At 50.5% G+C, this 5,845-nt stretch overlaps 1 pseudogene; it reads right to left on the bottom strand.

The window, feature by feature from the left end:
* Window positions 1-2,335: 2,335 nt before the first annotated feature.
* Window positions 2,336-3,306, bottom strand: LOC101963164 (olfactory receptor 11L1-like; annotated as a pseudogene).
* Between the last annotated feature and the right edge of the window lie 2,539 nt (window positions 3,307-5,845).

Raw genomic sequence — 5,845 nt, 5'->3', positions numbered from 1 at the left:
TCCATTCCTTTGCTCTGCTCTGTCTTTGCTCTCTTGATTTTTTGGTTACACTTTCCTGAAGGAACCTGCTTTCATTGAATTTCATTATCAAATCTAAAATCAAACCAACTTCTCTACCCCATGAGCTGCTGCATTAACCCAACAGTTCTTTCTCTGTCTTTTCTTTAAATAGTCTTTAAATAGCTGTAAATGCAAAATTCATCTTCAATTCTATATTTAGTACCCTCCAATAATCAATCATTTCTCTTAGTGAAAAATCCAAAACCTCCTCAGGGTTACTAATGATCCACAGGAATAAGGCTCTACCCCTCCCCAGGCTGACCTCTGTCCACCTCCCCAGTCACTCTGCCTCCCTCTTCTGCCCTGACTGCTACTATTTCAGCCTGGACTTCTCTGTCCACTTCTGCTCTCCTCCTCCCAGCAGTGAAGGTTAAGCACTTGGTGGGCAGAGCTTCCCTAACCCCCTGCTGATGCAGGCCTTGCTGGTCTGCCTTCACGCCCAGCCTACTCTCTGTTCCACAATGTTCTAGAGAAACAGAAGCACATCCTTATTCTCTATAGAGATCAAACCCTCTTGCCTTCTGGAATTAGGCTTCATTGCAATCTTCCTTACCTTTTCTATATCTTGTACCTCCAAGCATTGCAGACTGCAGCAGGAGACCTCGTACTTCAGGGGATTAAAAGTATTTGTTGAATTAATGAATGGAATCAGTCAGGGTGTGTGGGGGGGGAGGGGGTAGTGGCAGAGATCTCCTAAATCCTGGCTGAGTGGAGAGGATTTGTGTTGTGCTGCGGGCCTGACTCCAGGCCCATGGTAGCAGAGAGCACTCTGATCTTCCTCTCCCTTCCCCCCTTTCTTCCTTCCCTGAAACTTCATTAAGCAGAAAATACTAAAAGTCTAACTTATCCAAGACAAATGTTTGGCACTTCAAAACTCCTTATTTGCTCTGGGACTGGGGATATAGCTCAGTTGGTAGAGGGCTTGCCTCACATGCATAAGGCTCTGGGTTCAATCCCTAACCACAAAAAAAAAAAAAAAAAAAAAAAAACTTTATTTGTTCTCTTATCACAAGGAGATAATGCAGGAAAAAACACAATTCCAAAGTCTTGGTGTCCTTTTTTAGTCATTGTTGCCCCAGCTGTCACACATCAGGTTTGAGGTGTGCAAGGCCAGTTTCCCAACAGAGCGTAAAAGGGAATCCCAGCCGCGCTGCCTTCTCAGGGCTTTTCTATCATCCTCCTTGAAGTCTTTCTTATTCCCAGCAGAAGAGAAGACATACTGTGAGGATGGTCTTAGACCTGAGCCTAAGTCACTCCATTTTAAAAACTCCAGTTTGAAACCTGCAGTCTCACCAAGACACCCCAGAGCCCTCCACTGTGGCCTCAAACAAGTTACTTCCCATCACTCTGATGAACAGAGTGAAGCCCCTCGCAGGCTGTCCTCACCTGATAAGAGGGAAAGGAGAGAAGATCAGGGGGGAGACACCAGACCAGATATTTCTGACCCCAGGGTGAATGATGTTACTGAGAAATCCGGTGGTAGCTGATAAGGATTGAAAGGGGGGTCAAAAAGCCCCCAAATTTAGTATAAATAATAGAGCAAATGAACAGGGGTTCAGCCAGACGGAACAAGGGTGCACTCGAGCTGGAGAGCCTGATGAGGATCTGTCATCCCATCACTTGTCATGGTTCCTGAGCCTCTGCATGATCCTAACTGCTCTCAAACTCTACTGCCTCGTCTGGACCTTGGTGAGAGCTGCAACTTCTCCCTATGACCCTGTCCTCAACCTGTCGTCCACTCCACCCAGGAAAAGCCTGCCTTGGTTCTGGACCTGGTCACCGTGGTCTGAGTGAGTGTGCATCTGCTGGACATAAAGCCCAAGGCTTCAGACTTTTGAACTTAGCACGCAGAGGGAATGTCTGTCATGAGCCTGTCATGATTGTGTTTTGCAGTACTTAGAATTGTTTGCTGTGAATTGATTATGTCTATAGCATAAGGATTGTTGTTTTCCTGATTAACAATCTATAGAGTTAAACTGCATCGAGTAATTTGAGTGAATAAAGCATTGAAAAGGGCAGAAGCACGTGGACATTCTTTATTTCTCCCCTCGACTGCATACATCGCAATTTTGCCCCTTAGCGACACATGCCTAAAGACGGAAGGTCCCCACACAGAAGCCCATCTTCTGACGTTGTCGTGGGTGGGAGACCTCAAGTCACTGATTCCTTACAGCCACAGGACCCTCTGCACACTAGAGGGGATGCTCAGTCTGGGCTCCGAAGCCAGAGTCCTGGTCCTGCCTTGGCCCCAGGAGCTGCTGCCTATAGACCCTCCCTACCTAATGAAGACCTGTCCTCTCACTCTGACTCCACAGAGGCCATGCTGCCTTCTGATGGCTTTTCTAACAGCCTCCTTGAAGTCTTTGTTCCTCAAGCTGTAGATGACTGGGTTCATCAGTGGTGTGACCACGATGTAGAAGACAGAGATGATCTTGTTGATTTCGGGTGACAGGTGGGCACTGGGCGCACATACATGGAGATCATGGTCCCATAGTAGATGGTGACAACAGCCAGGTGGGACCCACAGGTGGAGAAGGTCTTCCTCCGTCCAGAAGCTGAAGGGATCCTCAATATGGAGGACACAATGAAGACATAGGACACAAGGGTCAGGAGAAAGCAGACGCACAGCACTGCGACCGACAGTACAAAGATGGCCATCTCGGTGACGTGGGCACTGGAGCAGGAGAGTTGCATGAGCGGCGGGAGGTCACAGAAGAAGTGGTTGATCTGGTTGGGCCCACAGAAGTCCAGCTGGGAAATCATCATGGATGGCAGAAAGCCTGGGCCCACCCCTGTCAACCAGCAGAGGGCCACCAGGTGCCTGCAGGTGTCAGGGCTCATGAGGAAGGGGTAGTGCAGTGGACTGCAGATGGCCAGGTACTGGTCGTAGGCCATCATGGCCAGGAAAAAACACTAAGTAGCCCCAAAGAACACGAAGAGGTAGAGCTGTGCCATACAGGCGGAGAAGGAGATGGCCCGGCCCCAGGAGGCCAGGTTAGCCAGAAGAAGGGGCACGATGGTGGACGTGTACCAGATCTCCAGAAAAGAGAGGTGCTGGAGGAACGTGTACATGGGGGAGTGCAGGCACCGGTCCTGGCTCACCACTTCGATGATGACGATGTTCCCAGTGAGGGTCAGGAGGTAGATGAGTAGGAAAATGGTGAAGAGCAGGGTCTGCCACTCCTGAAGGGTCTGGAATCCGAGCAGCTGAAACTCGATGACTGCAGACACATTTGGGGCTTGCATCGTCTGGGGGCAGGGACTGCAGAAAACATGTATGATAAGCACAGGGTACAAGGACAAGAATATTATGACCGTTGGTGTTTGGACCTTCGGGGCTTTTTTGTTTTGTTTTAGGTTTGCACGTGCTGCTCTTGGGAGGTTCAAATGCACAATCCCATGCTCCTTTTATTTGACCACATTTGGATCTGCAGATCAATGGCTCCATGCTTCCTGACCCAGTCACTCCTCCGTCTCCTCAGTGAGGATTGCAAATGTGTTCTGTTTTCAAACCTCAGCATGGCCTTGTCTCTCTGTACCTTCAACAAGTGATCTCTTTGACCAGAAGTCTGGGGTCCCCATGGAAGCAAGTGCAGGCTTAGGCCACTAACACCCCCACCTACCATTTGTCTGTACCCTGAAGGAGTGGTGTGCATAGGTCTCAGCTAGTCCCTCACTTGGGCTGTGTCCTCCCCCATGCTGGGAGGTGCTGCAGGTTTCCAGCTCACCCTCTCCTGGCCAGCAGTGGCCACCTCTCTGCTGGAGTTATTCCAGTTTGCCAAAAGCCTGGTTTTCGATCCCTGTAAACGAGAGGTGAAGCATACCATCAAGGTCCAGCTGTGCTGCCTCCGTGGGCTGCCCACCCCGTGGACTCCTTCCCTGGTGGAGACCATCCCTTCCTTCAATGGCCCTTAGTCCTCTGCTTCATTTATGAGTTGGTTTGTGCGTTTGCTTGTTGTAGTGGGAGTTGCACCCGGGCCTCACTCGTGCAAGGCAAGTGCTCTACCACTGAGCTCCACCCTAGCCCTTTTTTTTTAAAACAGGGAGAGAGAGAGAGAGAGAGAGAGAATTTTGATATTTATTTTTTAGTTTTCGGCGGACACAACATCTTTCTTTGTATGTGGTGCTGAGGATCGAACCCGGGCCACACGCATGCCAGGCGAGCACACTACTGCTTGAGCCACATCCCCAGCCCACACCCCAGCCCTTTTGATTTTAGACAGGGTCTCACCAGTTGCTCAGTCTGGCCTGGCACTTGTCACCCTCCTGCCTCTGCCTCCAAGAAGTTGGGATCACAGGCGTGACCACCACCACCCCCAGCACCTCTGCTTGCTTTGTCCACTTCTCTCAGGACCCCTCCCTCTTCCTGATCAGCTCGTCACTTAATATCCATGACCTTCCTCTGAGTTCCACCATAGCTGGCTCTTCACGTTTGCAAACTCTCAGGGTTTACAGCAGCTCAACATGCAGCTCTTGACTTTACTCATTCATTCATTCATGGTGCTGGGGTTACACCGGGCCTTCTGCTAGCCTGACTCTACATTAAGTCTCTCAGCTCTTATCCCTCAATTTCACGTGTCAGTCTTGAATATTAGTGTGCAAACAGCTGTCCCATCTGAAATGCACCACAGATGTCCACTCAGCTCCTGAGGCTTCTGTGACCTCACCTCCCAAAGCTGTCCAGGAGACCCTTGGTGCAGCTGTCCACCCCCACTAGGGGGCACTCTTCTCCAGTCGCTCAACCAGAAACCTTGACTCTGACCCAATATTAGACTGTTCTGCAAAATCAGCTGGCTCCACCTGCAACTATTTCCAGGTCCAGGGGGATCACTATTTTCCACCCACTTTGCTTGCTGCCTGGAATAGGTGCCACCATCTCTCACCCTGATGGTTGCAGCGCTTTCCCTGCGGCCCTCCATGACCACTGTGCCCTACTCAGGAACTCAGTCTCTGTGAGGAAGTGAAAGCGCATCTTACACAGGGGCACAGAGGAGCTGCGGATCATCCCTGGTTGGTGAACAGAACACTGGCCAGTCCACGCATTCCTCTGAAGACCCTCTCTTCTGCTGATTTGCCACTTTGCTCATCATCTCCAAGACTGCAGTTCGTTTTTTTTTTTTTTTTTTGCTGTGTTCTGTTTTCTCCTCTTGTGCCTGGGCAAAAGCATCAGGAAGGCTATGTCCACTGAACATGGAACCTTTACATGGACTGAAGATGACACCGTAAGCAGCACAGAGCAGGAAGCCTCACGCACACACTGGATCTCTTAAATCCAGCTCAAGACGAGGCCATGGGGACCCCAGGGCATTCTTGGTTGGCTGGGCCCTGCTGGGTCCTCTTCCCTGCCCCTCACACCTGGGTCTGCTCTTCTCCTTGCCCATTTGGTTCCCGACTCTCATCTCCAGTGGCTTCTTCTAGCCACCCAGATCTTGCCTTTCTGTCCCCTTCACAGGCCCCCGGGATATTGTCCCTGGACATGTCTGTGGGCTCGTTTCCCACATCCTTTTGCCCCTTCAGAGACCACTTCCTGCCTGAAGTCTGGAGGAGCTGGTCACCAGTATGACCAGCAGGTGACACCATCCAAGGCAAGCGCTGTCCCTTGGCCTGAAGAGCATATCCCAGCAGTTCTGCCTCCGACCTTCTCATGAACAACCAGGGGATGCTGGATGCTGGAATTTAACCACATAGAAGGATTTGCTCCAAGATTGGGTGATACTTAGAAGCTGTCTGGGCACACAGCCATGATACAGTTATGTCCCCAGATTCTTATAGTTATTAACTACGC

Source organism: Ictidomys tridecemlineatus, chromosome 1 (genome assembly GCF_052094955.1).
Source record: "Ictidomys tridecemlineatus isolate mIctTri1 chromosome 1, mIctTri1.hap1, whole genome shotgun sequence".
In the NCBI taxonomy this organism is placed as follows: domain Eukaryota; kingdom Metazoa; phylum Chordata; class Mammalia; order Rodentia; family Sciuridae; genus Ictidomys; species Ictidomys tridecemlineatus.
The sequence above is the reverse complement of the archived record's forward strand: the minus strand, read 5'-3'. Positions and strand labels throughout refer to the sequence as shown.